General features: G+C 40.9%; 1 long non-coding RNA gene across 1 annotated transcript; it reads right to left on the reverse strand.

Moving 5' to 3' along the window:
• LOC138746858 (uncharacterized) lies at positions 1–21919 on the reverse strand. The gene is made up of 3 exons (XR_011347158.1): positions 21835–21919; positions 20459–20980; positions 1–897 (listed from the first exon to the last, which is right to left on the reverse strand). It is a non-coding gene; the product is annotated as an uncharacterized lncRNA (long non-coding RNA).

Genomic DNA, 21919 nt, shown 5'->3' on the forward strand with positions numbered 1-21919 from the left:
GATAATTTGGGGATTTTGTTACTGGATTAACACCCAAAGACCTGGTCTGAATACAGAGCCATGAGTTGAAATTTCATCAATGGCAGGAGAAGAATTTAAATAATTAAATAAATCGATGCTACTATCAGTAATGATACTCATGAAAACATCATATTGTTTTGGAACTCATCTGGTCGACCCATGTCCTTCAGGGTTCCTGTTGGAGGTCTCATCTAAACAGTTTTAACTTCCCCTGGTTGATTGTCAATTAAGGATGGACAATAACAGTGGCCCTGCCTCTATGTGTATACCCAGTGAATGAAGCAAAGATAAATGCTACACAAGTAAAATCATCTTTGAAGAAATGTCGACTTTGGCAGCAATAGCAAACTGGGTATACTATTATTAAAGAAATTAATCAATGGAGTATGATTGGCAAAACATTGGAGTAATTACACCCCAAGATTATATTTCTGAAAAACACTGGCAGGAAAGTGAGAAACCTTGCAATGTAGACTTTTCTATTATAAAATTTGGAGTCAGGATGAACAAAATGAAGCATCTTGTTTTGAGTACACTTTGTTGAGAGCAGCCATATGGAACTAATTGACTGGATGAAAAGGATTCTGGGCCAATTTCCTGTGCTCATCAAGAACTGAAAGATTCAGCAGATTGAGGGAATGAGTCTTTTCTTGAAAGGCTGAAGAACCCTGGTTAATATTTTTAGGCAGAAGTGATCAAGTGGATGACGATTGTGGTTCTGTGAAAAAGTCCTGAAGTGCATGGTCAGCCATAGCTATCTGCAAGAGCACATCTCAACATCCAGATCTTACCCAAAATGAAGAATAACTTGGACATTTTTTTCCAAAAAGTTTGCTTCCTGAAGTAACATTGAAGAATATGATAGTCAACTGCAAGCTGAACACAAAGATAATGTCAGATTTGCTATATCATGTAAGAAGTTAGAGAAACATTAAATCAACTTTTCTTGAATTTAGCATGTTTAATTGCATAATGATGCAGACACTGCATTAGTTCAATTGACAAGTATTCTCTGCCAAGAATGCGCCTGCAGAAGCGGAAGTGGCCCCTTGAATTGCCGTTCAGGTGGCAGCGCTAAAAGTGCTGTTGGGAGAGAGCAAGGGCAGCAGGACGTCCCCACGCTGATAGCCCACGCCGGCTGCCCCTGCCCTGACATCCTGCACCAGGGAGGCAGGGGCAGCTGGGAGGGGAGCTGTCAGGCGCTCGCCAGCTGACTGTCATCCACTTAGCAAGCCACTTTCAGGTGGCTGCATTCATGTGCTAGGGGATGGAACCTCAGTGCTCCACCGATTATCCCTCCCGGAGAAGGGTTACAAAGTTCACCTCGCATGCGCCTCTTGTGCTTTCAAGTGGCCTCCTGACAGCCGCATATGGGCATAATATGCGGCTTTACATCGGGGGATTTTGGCCACCTGAAAGTGCCTAATGTTTTGCCATTGATTTTTGTTTGCACTCAGCATCTGATGCCTCTCTTGTCAGTGTCTACCAATAGTTAGCCAGCATTGATGGATTCCAGTTGCCCTGATGCAGGTTTCCCATTGTTACAATATCCTGGTGAAACCTTTCACCATGTTCATCACTGACGGCACCAAAATCTGCAGGGAAAAAGTCCAAATGCGAATGCAGAAAATGAACTTTCAATGACATGTTACACTTCATGGTTTTGTATGCTTGAAGTAGACTTAAAATATGACAGGAAATCAAAAGGGTACATGATAGGAAAATGTTAAGGTGATTTTTGTTTTGTGATCAGAAGCCCACAATCCATAAAATGCACCAAAAAGTGTTCAGGAAGCAAAATCTTCATTGTCCAGTGTAATTGATTGTTGATACCCCTCTATGGAATATGAAATATTTGTTACATTATAGGGAGGAGATTTCACCCAACTCTTTGCACAATATGTTGGGAGTCTCCGTTACACTGCCATACATAGTTTCTGGAAGGTTTGTTGCACTCGATAGATGGTAAACAAGTCGTCTACTCAAATGCCTGAGTATAATGCAATATATCAATTGGGGAAATGTGGTATTTTGAGTGGTGTGGTAGATGTGAGGAATTTAATTTTAAGAAAAGCAGCCCCTTTGATTTGGCACAGGTGATGGTGTTACTTCAGAGCAATTTAAATATGTGTTGGAACCTCATTGGTGTTGGTACCTCATCCTCCGATGTAAAGCCGCATATTATGCCCACATGCGGCTATCAGGAGGCCACTTGAAAGCGCAGGAGGTGCATGCGAGGTGAACTTTGTAACCCTCTTCCGGGAGGGATAATCACCGGAGCACTGAGGTTCATTGGTGCTGCATGGCTGGACCACAGACTATGGAGTTATTCTTGGGTTGCTGAGGGTAACCAGTGGAGCCTACAAAATTGCCTGAGACCTGAAAATCATCTGTGGTTTTTTTTTTTAAAGTTTTTTTTATTTTTCACACCATAAACCACATTGACCAAGATACATAAAATCATCTGTGGTTGAGATTGTTGGAAATTGAACTCTTATCCCCAAGAGCCACTCTGGAATTTGAAAATTCTCTTTGGAATAATCATTGAGACAGGTACAGGTAACTGATGTACACTAAAGAGACTGAGGGGTGCATCTGCAACAGCAATTTAAATATGAATATGACCATAAAAATATAATAACCATACAGAGTTGTTGGGACCAATTTTGTTGTCTGGTCTTAGTGGCACTGGTACGTCCACATGCATTGGCCACAGCTCTGCTCTTTCCAGGTATAGCCAAGTTTCCACAGTGTCAGTGAGCTGCACTTTTGAGTCATGCTAAGGATTGGGAGCTGGTCCTTCAGGGAACAGGAAATTGCTCATACCTGGAGATGTGCCAAGTGATTGAAGGATGAGATAATTGAACGCAGTTTTTCTTACTGGAATAGGAGAAGATTAATAGCTTTCCTTTGGATAATACACTGCAAAATTCGAGAGGAATGAACAGGTTAGGGTATGATGCATGGGAAAAAAGTAACAAATATTTCCACTGAAGGATAAGAAATAGGTTGGCTCCCTTGTTATAGGTCAGAACAGGGGTGCTGGTCAATGATATTGACCTTGGCAAATGGATCATAATTTTTGCATCTGAAATTGGATTTAAATGTATGGGTTAGATTTTCTCACATTGTGGGATTCCATAAAACATAGGAGCAGAAATGGGCTATTAAGTGACCAAGTCTGACCCGCCATTTAATCATGAGCTGATCTATTTTCCCACTCAGCCCACAACCCATCATCTACCATGTCCTTTGATGCCCTGGCTAATCAGGAACCTATGTATCTCTGTCTTAAATACACCCAATGACCTGGCCTTCATGACTACCTGTGACAACAAATTTCACAGATTTACCATCCTCTGGCTGAAGAAATTCCTACTCATCTCTGTGCTAAGGGAATTCTTTCAGCCACAAGGTGGTAAATTTGTGGGATTCCATCGTGACTCAGTTGGGATGGGAGAGCAACCTACTATAATGGTTCTTTTTGCATTTTGGATAATTTTCTCATTCCAACCAATTTTGCTTATTCTTGTTTTGAACATGGACATTGCTCAAAGATGGATCATCAGTATTTAAAAGGAAGTAATTGATATCACTTCCATTAGAAAGGTCAGAAGCTGCAGTTAATGAGACATGACCAAGGAAAAATGACATCCCAATTTGTTCCTACCTGACGTGAGAACATGTGAAATAGAAGCAGGAGTTGGTCTTCATACCTACTCTGCCATTTAATAAGATCATGGCTGATATGGACTCAGCTCCGCTGACCTGCTTTATCCCCATATTCCTTATGATGCAAAAATCCATCAGTGTCTTCAATATATTTGATGAGGCAGCCTCTGCTGCTTCCTGAGGCAGAGGATCAAGGGAACCTAAGTATGGCACCAGTCCCATGACTGTGGTCTTAATTTCCTTCTTAAATTACTTAATAAGGTACTCATCTTGAGGATAATTAGAGTTGGGCAATAAATGCTAGTCTTGTCTGTGATGCTTAGATCTTGATAAATAGAGGCAGCCTCATCCAAGCTGAAATCTGTTGGGAAGCAAGAGTTACAGGAATGGAATTCTTTCCAGTACCAGGCCAAGTTAAAGATGAATGGAAGAGAAATAACATTTGAAATCAAAACTGAAAATGCGAGAAACACTCAGGGGATCAGGCAGCATTGGTGGAAAAATAAACCACTATTGTTTTAGGTTTGAGACTCTTTGTTGCAACTGAGAAAGATCCAGTTTGATGTTTTTTTTTATAATATGTCCACAGAGAATTGGGCTGGATCACCAAGTTTAATAAATGGCCAATTTAATGCTGGTGAATAAATGTAAGAGAGCAATTTTTTTGGGAAATATTAATGTAAAAATGACATGCATCAAGATACTTTGGCAAAGCTACTTGCCCTACTTAATCTGGCAAAGCAGTGGAATCTCCAGCTCATTATGATGGCTGTCATGCATACTAATTATGAACTTTTGAGTGATTTATTGGTGTCAGAGACCTAGTCTGAAATGGTAGACTTGGGGTATAAATTGGTACCCTTTCTCTAATTTGTTTTCCACTAAACTATAAATGATGACAAGAGATGCAAGGTGAACAAGTCATGAAATTCGGTGTTTTGTGGGAGCATCGTAGTGAAAACATACATATTATAACCATCTTACAACTTTACTGTAAAAAATGAAAATAAGAGTGCATGAAAAGTCAGGCAGTGTCTTTGAATCATTGACTATTCAGGAATCTGATGGCAGCGGGGGAAGAAGCTGTCCTTGTGCCACTGAGTACTCGTCTTCAGGCTCCTGAACCTTTTCCCCGATGATAGCAGAGTGAAGAGGGCATAGCCAAGGTGGTGGGGATCTTTGAGGATAGAGGCTGCTTTTTTAAGACACCGTCCTCAATGTAGAGCAGTCCGGTGCCTCTGATGTCACAGGCCAAGTTTACAACCCACTGATGTTTATTCTTGTCCTGAGAGTTGGCGCCTCCATACCAGGCAGTGATGCCACCAGCCAGAATGCTCTCCACAGTACACCTGTAGAAGTTTGTGAGAGTCTTTGGTGACCTACCGAATCACCTTGGACACCTTACAAAGTATTGCTGCTGGCGAGCCTTCTTTGTGATTACGTCAAGATGGAGGCTCCGGGAGGAGTCACGCGATGGAGTAGTGGCCAGACGGTGAACTCCAGCCCTCTCCAGAAAAGTCGGGAAAAACAAGAGAAAACACAAAGGCACAGAAATAAAAGTTACAGAAAAGTGAGTATAAAGGTGGAAAGAAGATGGCGAAAAAAAAGAAAAGTCGAAAGCAACGGTAAGAAGAGAGGAAGAGAAGACAAAGGAGGAAAAAGGTGAAGGCCTTACCTGTCCGAAGAGGCCCGCTGCGGAGAGAGAAACCCGCTCCCTCAGGTCGGTAAATAATGGACTACAAAAATGGCTCGCAGAGCCGAGCAAAAGTGCGCAACCGCGCATGCGCGATGCGAATGAAAAAAAACACACCGACGGGAGGGGGGACCAGCTGGGGAGTCGATCTCCACAGCCGGCAACGACAGCTGCAGAACACCTGCAGCAAGAAGAGACCACAGAAGACAATAGAAACAAGAAAGAAGAGGAGGAAAGGGCACCAAAGAAACAACAGATGGTCAACCCAGAGGAAGAAGAAGAGGAAGAGTATGGTGAAATAGAAGAAGAAAAGATAGGCAAGGTAAAGGATATACTTGCTCTTATTAAAGGATACATGGAGTCATTTAAAGAATGGCAAACACAGGAATTTAAGGATTTAAGAAAAAGAATAAACAACACAGAGGAGAAAATAATTAAAATGGAGATGACCTTAACAGAAATGGGAAAGAAAATGGACAAGATGGAAGAGCGGGCAGTAGCAGCAGAAATGGAGGTAGAAGACTTAAAAAATAAATTGGAGAAATCTAATAAAAAAACTAAAGAGACACAAGAACTACTAGCTCAAAAAATAGATACAATGGAAAACCATAACAGAAGAAATAACATAAAGATAGTGGGCCTTAAAGAAGATGAAGAAGGCAAGAATATGAGGGAGTTTATAAAAGAGTGGATCCCTAAGACCCTAGGATGTCCAGAACTACAGCATGAAATGGAAATAGAAAGGGCACATAGAGTATTGGCCTCTAAACCACAACCACAACAAAAACCAAGATCTATTGTAGTAAAATTCCTAAGATATACTACAAGAGAAAAGGTACTGGAGAAGACAATGGAAAAAGTAAGAGAGGGCAACAAACCACTGGAGTATAAAGGGCAAAAAATCTTCATTTATCCAGATATAAGTTTTGAACTCCTAAAGAAGAGAAAAGAGTTCAATACAGCAAAGGCGATTTTATGGAAGAAAGGGTATAAATTTATACTAAAGCATCCAGCGGTATTGAAAATATTTATTCCAGGACATCAAAACAGACTATTCTCGGATCCAGAAGAAGCACGAAAATTTGCAGAACAATTACAAAAATAGACTGAGGGAGGAAGACGGGTAATGAGAGTTAAAATGATCACGACTGATATGTATGTGGGTAAAGACAAAAATAGACTGAGGGATGAAGACGGGTAATGAGAGTAAAAATGATCACGATTGATATGTATGCAGGTAAAGAGGTATAAGAGTGAATAGAGACAATGAGCATACATGAATGTATCTGTACTTAGAGGAAAATATAGATAGTATAGACAAGAATTAATAAGGGAAGGTAATGGAATAGAGAGAATAAGGAGGGAATTAAAAGAGGGACCTTTGTGACATATGAAAAGTGAAATCTTTTCTGGGGGAGGCGGGGTGGGGGGAAATAGCGGTCACTGCACAATCAGTTGACGCTTGCGAGTGGATTCGCAAATCCAAATGGAGAGGGGAGATGTGGTTGTCCGACAAGGGATAAAGGACAACTCAGGAGGTGAAGGGGAGATTGGGGATAAATAAGATAGAAATAGGAGAATAAGGAAAATGTTAGATGTTGTAGGAATGTTGTCTTATAAAGAGTTGAAAATAAGAAAACAGAAATGGAAAAGGAGGAAAGGTAATGATGGAAAAACGGAAAGAGAAGATAAACAAAATATAAAAGGGCTACGCTGAACTATATGTCTTTAAATATTAATGGAATACATAACCAAATTAAAAGGAAGAAACTACCAAATTTAAATGAATAAATGTATTCCATTAGAAAAAATAACATATTGGTTAAGAAATAATATTGAAATATTCGAACAAGTATAGGAGCCTTACATTAAATACAATAGCGAAAACCTACCGGGGACAAACATTACCTAAGTTGATGGAAGGAGAAGGAAAGAAAAGAATGGACTCAGTAGAATTTCTGGTGTAATTTTGTTGAATGACAACATTGTCTGACTGGCTTAATGCAACCTAGATTGTATACCTAAAATGGATGAGAGGGGGGGGGGGTGGGGGGGTGGTTTGGGAGGAAAGGGGGGGGGGGGAGAAAAAGTCACTGTATATGTGTGAAAAGAAATAGTGTATATCATGGCTAATGTGATTTATGGTGTGAAAAAAAAAAAAAAAAAAAAAAAAGATGGAGGCTCCAGGACAGATCCTTGGAGATGTTGGCACCCTGGAATTTGAAGTTCTTGACCCTCTCCTCTATTGAGCAATTGACGAAGACTGGGTCATGTTTCTCCTGAAGTCCACAACCATCTCCTTGGTTTTGCTGATGTTAAGCGCAAGGTTGTTGTCGTTGCACCACTCAATGAGCTGATACATTGGACATTCAAGCTATCAGGTTGTTAAAAGAGTGAGTTAACTTCTTTAATCATCAGAAACTAACTGAATTATTGAAATGATAATATTTTCTATTCAACAATATAATTTTGAAGTTCCTATTTGATCTGGCAAAACCCTGTGGGAAATGGAAGATGGAGAACAGCCAGATCTTTTGCACTGATCACCTAATTTGGACTGATCACCTAATTTGGACTGATCCACCTAATTTGGACTGATCCACCTAATTTCATTATCATTTCCCTTCTGAGCTCTTTCTGGAAAATAAAAATGACTAAAATTGCTCGTTTATTTCCTCGCATTATTTAGAATCTAGAACACGTATTGCAATCTCAGTGTAACTTTCAAAAAGATCAAGGAAAAGTGGTACCTGAGCAATCATGTGGTCTCATGCTGGCCGACTGACACAAGAGGCATCAGTTGCCGAGTACAAACGAAAATCAGCGGCAAAACATTTTTAGGTCAGTTGAACTAACACAATTTGTCAGGTTCATTGTGCGATCTTAAATATGCTGAATTCAATAAAAGTTAATGTGATGTTTATCCAACTTCCTCCGTGATGCAGCTAATCTGAATTTATCTTTGTGTTCAGCTTAAAGTTGTCTATAATGATCCCCAATTTTTTTTTTATCAGGAAGCAAACTTTTTGAAACAAATTTGTTGTCCAGTGTTATTTGGCTGTAAACCTGCAACCTTTTTTTCTCTCACATCTCCATCAAATCCCCTTTGATTCATTTTGCCACTTACCTATTCTAAGGGGCAATGTACAGCAAAAATTAGGCAAACAGGATGTCTTTGGGATATGGGAGGAAATTGGGAATATCCAATGGAATCTCATATGCCTATGGTGAGAATGTAGAACTATCACGCAGACAGTGCCCAAGACGAGGATTAAACCATTAACTCTGAAGTTAATGCCAACTTGTTCTTGCATCTCACACAGCTAAGGAGGATTGTTGTAATTTGGGGAAGACCACATCTGATTTAGATCCAGCAAGCTTCTCTAATTAGGTTATGATCAGCTAATCTACTTTCAGTAATATTGGTTGAGAGATAAATATTGGATAACTCCTGCTCATGGGATCTTCTCCATCTGAAATGATACACAAGTTTAACATAGCTGAAATAAAGCATCTGTGAAAATTCATCCCTCCTTTAGTACTTCATTGGGGGGTCAGCCCAAATTATTATGCTAACATCTCTGGGGTGTTAAAAATGCAACTAACGGAGCAATTGAGCACTGAGTCAATTTAACGGCAGTCATAAAGCAACATTGGGGAACCAGGACATCTGTAACTATCTGTATCTAATGCTTTAAACCAACACCCAGGACAAAACTCATGTTCTCAATCATTCTACAGCAACTCTGTATGTTTTGGAGGGTGGGGAAAAAATGGAGCAACTGGGGAAAACCAACACAGACACGGGGAGAACGTACAAACTCATTACAGACAACGCAGGATTTGAACCCTGGCCCCGATTGTTGGCACTATAAAGGTGTTGCGCTAACCGCGACACCAAGCATGCCGCCCTGCAACATGAATTTTGTGACATGTTCATGGCAATAAATTCTGATTCTGAAATATTGATGGCATTTATGGGTAAACAAAAGATAATACATTTTGTGTTATTAGGTCTATGACCAGTGAAGGAACGTTGATTAAGCACGATCAATGCATCCGTTGAGTTTTAGCTCAAGAGACAGAAAAAGTCATCCCTGCTCTTCAAGAGTTTAGTGTATTCCCATGTTTGGAAAGGAGAGTTCTAATTTTACTGTATTACCTTGTAGATGCTCAGCTGCATCATGTGGTCTGGTGAACTGCCATTTATATATTTTCAGCATTGTCGATGACCCATGACTCACTCCTCATCATTGGAAATTCAGCCCCAGCTATAAATATCCCTGCTGGCAACACTTTTTACAAAGGGATAACTGGCTTGCTAATTCTCTGTGCTTGATCAGTACCATTACTAGCCTTTTATTGCCCTTTTCTCTGGTGACTTCATGATCAGGTCAGATGGCTAAAATATAAGAGTTTGGGCTCAGGTTAGGTTTAGATTGATTCGAATCATGGATTGGCTTGGGTTGGATTTCAATCTTATATCCGAGTAGATTCCCCAGGCAAAATCTCCTGCGAAATCTGGCATTGGTAATGATTGGAGCCATTGCACAATCCAGCAGTGTGCAGTCTTCCTTGAAATGGTTACATGATGCGATAATGTGTTAAAAGAGGAGAGGGGCAAATCTACTGGCAACTCTGGTTAAGGGGAGTCCAAAATTAAGTTGTTCGTGGAGAACAGCATTAATTAATTGAGTATGAAAAGACATGGTTTTTCATTTCCAGTTTGTACAAAGGTTTCAGCTCCAGGGAGAGAAACAACACTGGTCAGTGGAGTGGCATTTTTCTTTTCTCTCTCTTTGCCTCATGCTTCTCTGTTATTGCTATTGAGACATTACTGTGGTAATTCTTTGACTGTTGCAGTTCATCTCACAGGAACTGCTTGGTTATCTGAGCTTCAAAACCTTTTTCACTGGTTACTCTGGCATTCCTGCCTGTGACCATCTGTTTCAATGGTGTATTTTTAACAAGTCTTTTTTTATTTTTTTTAATTTTTCACACTATGAACCATACTGACCAAAATACACACAAACATTTCACTCTTGAATATACAGTATCATTTTCTCCCCTTTCCCCCCCCTCCTTCTCTCCCTCCTTCACCGCCACCTCTCCACTCACTCAACATTCAACATATATGATACATTAAACCCATTAAACAATGTCATCACACAATGAAAATAAACAAGAAATTGTGTCATCTACTTTTACACACTGGGTCAGTTCATTTTGTCTTCTCCTTCTGTCATTTTAGGTGGTGGAGGTCCACGGTAGGACTTCTCTGTTGTGTTCCATGTACGGTTCCCAAATTTGTTTGAATACTGTGGTTATTTCTTAAATTATGTTATTTTTTTCCAATGGAATACATTTATTCATTTCTATTTACCATTGCTGTATTCTCAGGCTATCTTCTGATTTCCAGGTTGACATAATACATTTTTTTGCTACAGCTAAGGCTATCATTATAAATCTTTTTTGTGCTCCATCCAAATCGAGGCCAAGTTCTTTACTTCTTATATTACTTAGAAGAAAGATCTCTGGATTTTTTGGTATGTTGCTTCTTGTGATTTTATTTAATACCTGGTTTAGATCTTCCCAAAACTTTTCTACTTTCTCACATGCCCAAATTGCATATATTGTTGTTCCCGTTTCCTTCTTACAGCGAAAACATGTATCTGATACTGTTGGGTCCCATTTATTTAACTTTTGGGGTGTGGTGTATAGCCTGTGTAACCAATTATATTGTATCATGCGTAACTTCGTGTTTATTATATTTCTCATAGTTCCGGAGCATAGCTTTTCCCATGTTTCATTCTTTATCTTTATGTCTAGATCTTGTTCCCATTTTTGTTTGGGTTTACAGCTTGTTTCCTCGTTCTCTTTCTCTTGCAGTTTGATGTACATGTTTGTTATAAATCTTTTAATTATCATTGTGTCTGTAATCACATATTCAAAATTGCTTCCTTCTGGTAATCTCAGCCTGCTTCCCAATTTGTCCTTCAAGTAGGTTTTCAGTTGATGGTATGCAAACATTGTCTTCTTGATGTTAGCCAGAGGCTGGCCCTGGAATCAGAGACATTTTTCAATTGAGCTCTCTGGAAATCCCAATATCATTGTTAACCAAAATTGCCACACGGTGTCTCAGATGCAATGCCAAGAGGGATCTCAGCATCTTGATGTGAATTCTCTGGAACAATCCAGTCTCCAGATAATTCCTTTAATTCTAAAGGAACTTTGTCTTTCTTATGGAATCTGATAGAGTCCATGGCATGTTGGTAGCGTATTATTCTGAGCATATTCGGAGGGCTGGGAAGCTATTCCATTCTGTTCCACTGTAAACTGATTTAAGAAATTTCAGGTCTAGTTAGTACAGATGATGGATAAATGTAAAGGCCAGTTTTCTGCTAATAATGCAGTCAAGGCTTTCCTGCCTTGCCTTCTTGGAACAATCACTAGGTCTAGAAAATGAATTCACTGTTCTACATTCTGCTTGGTTAAAATCAGATATCCTGTTGAATAGTGAGGTAGGCTTGGGGCTGAATGACCCACTCCTGTTCTAATGTACATGTGCAGAATATTAGCAGGCCATGAGAAATGTTAGGCATGTTGTGAAACAATCATGAATGGTGAGACCATAGTAGTTAAGCTACTGGACCAGTAATCAAATGCCTGGATTTAAATACCACCAAAGGCAAAAGCTAACAAATTTAAGAACTGTATATATTGCGTAATAGTTGATACCGTGTAAATGTCGACCACACTATTTTTGGCCCAAGAATCTGGTGTTTTGCTTATGTCATATGTAAAAGTCGACCCACCCACCCCCCTACTATTTTTGACCCAGTCATCCACCCACCAGACCGTGGACTCTCCCCCAACAGAGCTCCCAACACCTCAGCCGTGGACTCTTGCGTAGGCCTTGGTTATCTGCCCATCCAAGCTCCTGACACCCTGACCGCCCACCAATCCGAGCACCTGACATCCTGAACGTGGACTTACCACCTGGTCCTGGATGTCCATTCAATCTCCCAACGTCCTGACCCCCTAAATTTTATCCTAAAAGTTGGTCCAAAAAATTCGACTATGACACGCGCACATAACAGAAAGGAATCACCGTTTAAATTGTTATAACTATTGAGTTCGAGAGTAAAAGGTGTGGGTGAGTGTGTGTGTGTTCATGTTCAAAAAATGCAATGCACACCTTGACCAGAATTAAATCACCAGATCCATGCATATGAGCACCAAAGCCTGAGGCAGGAAGTAATGAGCTTGTTGAAATGAAGTTTAAAAGTACAGGCAATGTAAGCACCTTGAAGGAAATGATTGTAGACCAACTCATTGAGGGCTCAGCATGACCAAAGCTTTAATTGGAAAGAGAATCTTACTGCTTTGTGGGCTTTAGATACAGCCAGCGAATAGGAGGCCACACACTGCCTGAGTCAAATACAATCAATAGATTACGAGACATTTAGACAGCAACTTTAATAGGCAGAGCATAGAAGGATACTGATATAATTCAAGAAAATGGATTTAGTGTCAATGGAATAAAGGTTGATACGAATGTAATGGACCAATGGGCATAATTTTTTTTATGTATAATAACAGTGTTGCCACAGTTGCTGCAATGCCAACACTCCCACTGGTGTGGACCTGGGGAGAGCGAGGAGAGGAGACACAGTGCTCCTCCACAGGGTTCTATACAGGCTTTAAATATCCTGTTAAAGGAGCTGATGGTGGATTATTTTAAAATCCTGCGACTGCAGGGTCTGGGCCCAAGAAGGTGGCATCTATGATGGGTGCAGCCATTAGGGGTTGCATACTCTGGGGAAGCAAATGACTGGAGCAGGCCACATAAAAGAGGGAGACCAACACCCCCCCCCCCTCCCATGGAGAAGGACCAGAGGGGAGACCCTTTGGATGGTGTCCATGGCGGTGGACCAGTGAGTGGCTCTGCAGCTGATCAAATGTCAAAGCAGACAAAGAAAGTGAAAAAGGAAGAGTGAAGGAGCCATTAGAATGGGAACCTATTCACCATACCATGGACGTAAGAAAATGACATCTTTATGGGAAGACTGGATGTGATAGTTCATAGAGAACTAGAAGAGGGAAAAGATTAGAAGCAAACCATCAACCTCAATGTCATTGTTCACACCTCAGACCTTCCTCTTACCAAAAGATCTTATTGAATGCATGAAAGGAGAGGGTATTACAGGAAAATGTCTTCATTAAAGCAATGTATGAAGGAGGTAAAATTTCACCTCTCGGAATCGTCCAAAAGTAATAAGAGTTAACTGTGATGTGTTGGAAGTTGCAGAAATGTATCTGCCATCCTGGTTTGGAGAGAGTAATGCAAAACCTCAGTTTTTCTCAGTAACCATGAAAGCGAGGAGGCAACACTGAGGGCTGAAAACAGCACTGATAACTGAAAATCATCCATTCATAAAGAAAACATACAAATGTGCCTGGAGGGTTTTGATGGAGTGGTTGGGTGTTTGGAGAAGTTTGAATAGACGTGGAGACACCATGGCACAGCGGTTAGTGCTGCTGATGCACTGCTCCAGAGACGCAGGTTTGATCCAGACCTCCAGTGCTCTCAGTGTGAAGTTGGCTCGTTCTTTCTGTGACCATGTGGGTTTCCTCCAAGTGCTCTCCTTCCTCTAAAATCTCAAAGATGTGCCAGATATCATGTTAGTTGGCTTCTGTAAATTATCCTAGGTGTGGGGGTGGCAGGGAAGTCAGTGAATAGGCACGTGAGAGAGAATAGGATAGTAAGTGGAAGAATATATCGAAGGGAGTGCTTTGATAGGCAGAAGACACTGAGTTGAATGGCCTCTTTCAAAGCCATAGGAGATTTGAATTGGAAAGGAGGGTTGAAAAGGAACACAACTGTGATGAGAGAAATATGTGGAGAGTATGATGAAGACTCCGAAGACTTCAATCAAACAATAACCAACTTTAACTTTGGGAATAATAATGCTCTCAGAGATCAAATTTTTATCGAACCTTGATGAGCAGCATCTAAAATAACTTTTGGACGATGTGAGTTCCAACATGTACATTCTGGCATTAGAGTAAGCGAGATGTGCTTCATCAGGAAATAAATGAGACTTAGAGAGAATTTAAGGGAACAGCAGGTATCTCTGATTCATGCAATGGATGACTAAGCCCCAATGATCACCATCTCCCTGAGACAATGGACAGAAGATCTCAAGCTGAATATTGATGAAGACATCATAAAGGGTAAAGAATGTCTGTTCTTTTGAATGATGTGCACAGCAGCTGGAGCCTAGCCAAGTCCAGAAAAAGTCTCGCTTTCTGGGCCAATCCAATGCATAAATTATTTCATTCATCTTGTCAGGATAAGGCAAACCCGAGAGAATGAGTGACGGATGATATTGAATAGCAATGGTCACAGTCCCTGGAAACAAGTTTCAACAAACTTCTGGAGGTTATACGTACTGAGGTTCCCTCTCATAGTATGAGTCTGTATCAGGGAGAAAGGGGGAAAAACCATGTTATTTTACAGCTGCATGTTTCCGATAGACTTGGGAGAAGTGATCAATTTGTCTTGATCAGTTGACAATCAGGAATGGCAAACATGGTGAATGCAATATAACGTGACATTATCCACTCTGATAAGATGGCAAGTATTATTTAAACAGTGGTATTGATTGTAAAACATTGGACTGTATTTCTATTCTCACAGCCTCATCAACTCAACTCAGGTTCCACCACTAGGAGTAACTTACCATTGACAAATAACCTACCAACAACACGCACATCTTTGACATGTGAAAGAAAACTAGAGCACTGGGAGGAAACTCTGTATAGACAGTTCTCAAGGTCAGGACAATGTTGGGTGAAGCAGCAACTCCAATACTTGCACAACTGTGCCTCCCTAAAAGTCAATGACTGTGGACCAAGAAACAGGAGCCCAAAGCAATTGGAACTCTTCATTTTCTTCCACACCTCACTGGATGAATCATGTAACAGCTCTTCTCACTGGCTTGCAAGTTCAATTTCACCTGTGCAAGTTTCAGTCACGCCCATTATTTCCCATTTTTCAACTCTTTTGCACAACACAGGAACCTATGTGAACTTCCATTCGCAGGCAAATTTGATGCGTGCACTATCACGTGAAAGGGTATGGACCATGTGCAAGCCACAGGGAATTAGTTGAATTTGGCATCATGTTCGGTGCAGATATGATGGAATGAAGGGTCACTTCCGGTGCTGCACTGTTCTATATTCACTACTTATCAAGGCAATTCCAAAATAGGAATCTCTGCTTTGTTACTTAAAGAGAAGAAACAAACCTCATCAGAAACTGTAGCAGCACAAAGATCCTGTTTACTTCCCCTTTTATCATAATTAACAATAAAGTAGTAACATAATATAAAAAGCACAATGTTTTATGCTGCACATCTTGTGTTGTTGTTCAATAAAATTAAAAATTTTAAATTTTCGACATTCCGGCCCATGAGCCACTGCCACCCAATTACACTCAAATGACCTACAACCTTGCTCGATGTGCCTGCTTAGTGGGTGGAATAGGATTAGTATGGGGGGGGGGGGGGGGTCCTTTTTCTTTCTTTTCCATTTTTCATTTGTTTTTTTTTGCTTTTTTAATACACAGAAGAGATTATTTTATATAGGCATCTTATCAGAATCATATGCTTAGAATATGAACTGTAGCTCCTTATTTAGTTTTTTTAACTATTAATATGATTGATGTATACATTACACTGTAGAGTTAGCTTATAATTCATATTGTGTATGTTAATACATTAAATTGATGACTATTTTCTGTTCTACATTTGACATGTAATATTACTCTCTTTCAAATTAATGCAAATATATTAAAGAGAAAGAGGGTAAAGGTAAGGACCAGGGAGTTATATCTCTGTGCTGTGTGGGGAGAAGTGGGGGGGTGTTAACAGAGAACAGAATACTCCTGAAGAATTTATTGGTTCACAAGCACGACATATAACGAGTACAACATAGGAATGTATCGCGCTTTTGTGACTCTGGGTGTTCCAACAGATCCTCACCAATGAGGATGTTGTAATCTTTAGAACTCAATTTATACACATCAAGGTAAGTGGTTGAGTTTGGGGAGGAGATGTGATAAGCTTTAAAAATGGGTTTTTAATGGTTGGCATGGACTCAAAAGGTCTGCTTCGATGATGCATGCATAACTCCAAATTAAGATATTAGACTTCTTTGAGATAACTTAAGCAAAGAAAACGTAGAAAAAGATACCTTGTTCCTTCCATTACTCCAAGGCTCTATGCTTGCAGTCAATTTGAAAGTCTCCCCACTCAGTGATGGTTTAATAGCCCTGACTCAAAAGAACAACCAACAATACTGCAAAACTGAAAACAAAAATATAACCAGAAAATACTGGAAATACTCAGCTGGTCACAACACCTCTGTTGGAAGAGAAGCAGTCTATTGTAAAGTGAGCTGACCAGCTGCATCGCAGTCTGGTATGGGGACACCGATACCCCAGAGCGGAAAGCCATGCAAATGGTAGTGGACCACAACCCAGGACATCACAGGCAAAATCCTCCCCACCGTTAAGAACATCGACATCAGAGAGCAGCAGCAACCATCAAAGACCCATACCACCCAGCACACGCTTTGTTCTTGCTGCTACCATCAGGAAAAAGGTATAGGTGCCACAAGACTCACTCCACCAGGTTCAGGAACAGCTGCTACCCCTCCACCATCAGACTCATCAACAACAAATTCAATCAGGGACTTATTTAAGGACTCTCACTTTTGAATTTTATTGATTTTTTTTCTCTTGGTATTGTGCATTTTGTTTACATGTATATATGGTCAACCAGTTTACCTATCTCGGCTGCACCATTTCATCAGATGCAAGGATCGACAATGAGATAGACAACAGACTCGCCAAGGCAAATAGCGCCTTTGGAAGACTACACAAAAGAGTCTGGAAAAACAACCAACTGAAAAACCTCACAAAGATAAGCATATACAGAGCTGTTGTCATACCCACACTCCTGTTCGGCTCCGAATCATGGGTCCTCTACCGGCATCACCTACGGCTCCTAGAACGCTTCCACCAGCGTTGTCTCCGCTCCATCCTCAACATCCATTAAAGCTCTTACACCCCTAACGTCGAAGTACTCGAGATGGCAGAGGTCGACAGCATCGAGTCCACGCTGCTGAAGATCCAGCTGCGCTGGATGGGTCACGTCTCCAGAATGGAGGACCATCGCCTTCCCAAGATCGTGTTATATGGCGAGCTCTCCACTGGCCACCGTGACAGAGGTGCACCAAAGAAAAGGTACAAGGACTGCCTAAAGAAATCTCTTGGTGCCTGCCACATTGACCACCGCCAGTGGGCTGATAACGCCTCAAACCGTGCATTTTGGCGCCTCACAGTTTGGCGGGCAGCAACCTCCTTTGAAGAAGACCGCAGAGCCCACCTCACTGACAAAAGGCAAAGGAGGAAAAACCCAACACCCAACCCCAACCAACCAATTTTCCCTTGCAACCGCTGCAATCGTGTCTGCCTGTCCCGCATCGGACTTGTCAGCCACAAACGAGCCTGCAGCTGACGTGGACTTTTTACCCCCTCCATAAATCTTCGTCCGCGAAGCCAAGCCAAAGAAGATATATTGTGTACAGTTTTTTTTGCATTACCAATAAATGGTAATTTGCCTGACCCATAGGAAAAAAATGTCAGGGTTGTATGTGATGTCATGCAATCAATCTGAAATCTGAGAATTAGTGTTTCATGTCAAATACCCTTGGTCAGAATTGAGGAGATGCATTGCCCATTTTGGATATATATATATTTTTTTAAAAATTGCCTTGTGATTTTCATTTCCAAGCAGGAAATTCCAAAATGTAACCAGCTGGCATGGAAACTTTAAATATTTTTTTCCAATTTCCTATGCATTTAATCTTCCAAGGCCAACAGTCCAAAGACTTACGCTGAGAGTTTCTGCCTCTGCTTGACTACCAAATAGCCACTAGGAGGCAGAGGTGTCTCATTCAGGATTGAAACTTTCCCCGACCCCAAATGGAAATTAAGTCAGTAGCTTGGATGAACTGAAGGGAGCAAATAAAATGAACAAGTGCCTACTGCAAAACTCAACAGGGCTTATATTTCAAAAGATGAATTTTAGTAATGACAATAAATAAATCAATTAGTGATTCGTCATGACATTTCTTTAATAAAAAGAGAAAATGCTGGAAAATGTTGGCAGGTCAGATGGCATTGCTGGAAAAAGAAACAGCTAATATTTCAGGTCATGAACTCTTCATCAGAACTGATCAACATTTCTCAAAGTTATTTCCATATACACATTTTCAATAACTTTTAATGGACTTCCACTTTCAATTTTTCACATCATTGTACAATTTGGACAGGAAAGCAAGTGCATGGTGAAAAACAATTACAGTTGAATTAAGACCAATTTTACTCGAGGCAATGTTACACGTGCTGAAACAGAGAGAAATGGCTGAAAGACCAATCCAAAGCATTTCACAGGAATTTTGGGCTTTTGGAGAACACTTTTTTTCCCCCAAATACCACAACCACCAGGTTTGCAGGAAGTTCCCACCAACAGCAAATAAACTGCTTTTGTGAAGTTACTTAGGTGGCCATAGACTTAGTAAGCAATGAGATGTTGGAGGAATTCCATGGGTCATGCAACATCAGTGGGTTAGAAATGGGTAGACTGTGAGAAACGGGAGCAAAATTAGACCATTCGGCCCATCGAGTCTGCTCTGCCGTTTGAATCGTGGTGAATATCTCCTTTACATATATGAATAGTGAATGGGTGAAATGTGTGATCATTAGATTGCAAATGTAAGTTAGGTCACATTCTTTTAACATGGTTCTGAGTAAATCTTCCATGCAAGAAGACTCTATATACAAACCAACACACCAATGGCATCATGAAGAAAGCCTCGACTTCCTCAGGAGTTTGCGGAGGAGCTAGTGGAGTTGTTCAAGTGAACCGGTACGGACTTGAAGGGCCGACATGGCCTGTTTCCGTGCTGTAAACGGTTATATGGTTAAATATGGATGCATTTTTCATTTCAGTCCCATTTTTCACCCTTCACTTGTGCTGCCCACACTCAAGAACCTATCAATCTTCACTTTATGGATCCATTGACAGCCTCCACAACTGCCTGTGGTGACAAACTCCACCGCCACTGTGATGGTACAGATTCTATCACCAATGTGCCTATGTACCGATTGTAGTGTAGGATGACTGTGATTGGCTGAGAGTGTAGCGACACCTAGTGGCAGTCCTTAAAGGGTTGCTCCTAGCCAGACCAGGTCATTCTGGACTGGTCGACCTACATGTGATACACTCCAGTCTTTTAGTTAATAAAAGCCCTGGTTTGGATCAACAAGTCTTTGGTTCTTTCGACGTGCTCTACAACCACCCTCTGGCTAAAGAAATTTCTCCTCATCTCTGTTCTAAAAGGATATCCTTTTCTTCTGAGGCTCCTCCCTTTGGTCCTGGACTCTCCCACAATGGGAAATGTCTCCATATATTGCTCTATCCAGCTCTTTCAATATTCTTCTTGTTTCATTGATGGCCATTTCCATCAACAAATGCTGCCTGACCTGCTGAGTCCATCTCATTGTTTGTTCAAAATCCCAGCATCTGCAGTTTTTGTGTTTCCCTCCTGCCAACAGTTTCCCTGTTTTCTACAACGATTCCTGCTCACTTGAGGGGGGAAGTCAGTTGAACTTGTGGAGCACACAATAATCAGGTCAACATGATGGAGTGATTAAACGTCTTTAATTACCAAAAACCTGAGCATTACTGATACACGACTTGGCCAGGTTCTAGGTACAGGAGAAAGAGGGAGCAAGTCCGGGAACACCAGCCTTTATTGGGAAATCCGGGGAGGAGCCAAGGGAGGGGTTAGGGAAGGTCAGGGAGGTTCGAACTGGACAGTCCATACATCTACGCAAATGCATTTCACCACAGAACTAATGCAAAGTGTCAGCGTCATGTAGTGATTAAACATACTAAATTCAATAAAAGTTAATGAAATATTTCTCCAACTTCCTACCTGATATAGCAAATCTGAAATTGTTTTTGTTTTCAGCTTAACGTCGCCAGCAGCCCATAGACTTCACAGGTTCCTCTCCTTGAGTCACCAACTCCCCGATGCCTGCGTGTTCTTCAGCCTCAGAACCCCTCACTGGTCTGCCACTATGATCACCGTCCCATGGGTCATCTCTTCTGATTCTCCTTCTCAAATGGGGAGAAGGGGGCTGTCTCTCTGTTTTCTGGAGCCCTATATCAATTCTCTGCTTCCCCGGAGTTTGCAACCCCTTGTGGCTGCTGCCATACATAGGCACCCCCATCTTAGGCCAAGACCCTGTGTTCTGGAGCTGCCTTGGACCCACAGGGGAGGGCTGTGTCTTTGCTCCCCGCTTTCCGTGGATCCACACCAGTGCTGCTGTTACAGCGGTTTTGGGGTCACCGCATTATGTGATGAAATTAAGGAGCACCTTTTGCCTAGAATGGTGGGCAATTATTCCAGTTGATTTTATGCCTTGGACAATTTAAATGCAAGTCTTTTGGAAGTCTGAAATAACACAAACGGAGGCAAAATATTTTGATGGAAAGAATAGGGAAGTGACTTATTCACAGGAAGGTACAGATCTTGCTGAGTTAGAAGAAAAGAGTACAAATGCATCAATCACCAAAAGTTTCGCTACCGGTTATCAAGGTCAAAAAAGAAAAACAAGCAAAGACTGAGGTTTATTTTTTTTGAGGGACTGAATTGAAAAGAAGGGAAATTAAGTTACCGTTTTATATATATATATATATATATATATATATAAAAAGAAGCCCTGAAGAGAATTTAGAGAAGATGAAACACTAGAAATGAAAGCTTATTCATATTATGGAAAAGATGAAGAAACGGGTTCCAATTGCTCTTGAAAAAACCAAGAGATGAGCTAATAGAGGTCATTCATTTCTGATTTATTTTAATAGTGGACACAGAGAGAATATCTCTACTTGTGATAAGAGCAATAGCTAGGGATGTAATCACCAAGAAATTCAAAAGGGAATTCAGAGGAAGGATACACTGACAGATTTAGGTAAGGGAAGAAAGGAGAAGGGTCATGTAAATGGTGGCATTGGACTGATTGGGTTGAATAATCTGTGTCTGAGTCATATGCCTGATATAAAATGTATTGAAGCCAAGGATGGCAAAATCTCCAATAAACAAAGGAAATTTTGGAAACATTCAGCAGGTTTCTGTTGCACATAGACCGAGAAAGTAACATTGCTTTGAGTTAATGACCTTTCATCTCATTAGGGAAATGGTGAAGATGTGCATTTTTACAATGGGGAGATGCAAGGGTTGGAGGACAATGTGTGGAAGATCTGAGAGAGTGGGGAGGTAAGAACTAGGAGAAAAGAATTACTCACCAATCACATACAGTAAGTGATATAGGCGTACACGTGGTGTATTCTGGCAGGACATTTAGTCCCATTGACGAAAAAAGGACAAACT

The sequence above is a fragment of the Narcine bancroftii genome, chromosome 12 (assembly GCF_036971445.1).
Source record: "Narcine bancroftii isolate sNarBan1 chromosome 12, sNarBan1.hap1, whole genome shotgun sequence".
In the NCBI taxonomy this organism is placed as follows: Eukaryota; Metazoa; Chordata; class Chondrichthyes; order Torpediniformes; family Narcinidae; genus Narcine; species Narcine bancroftii.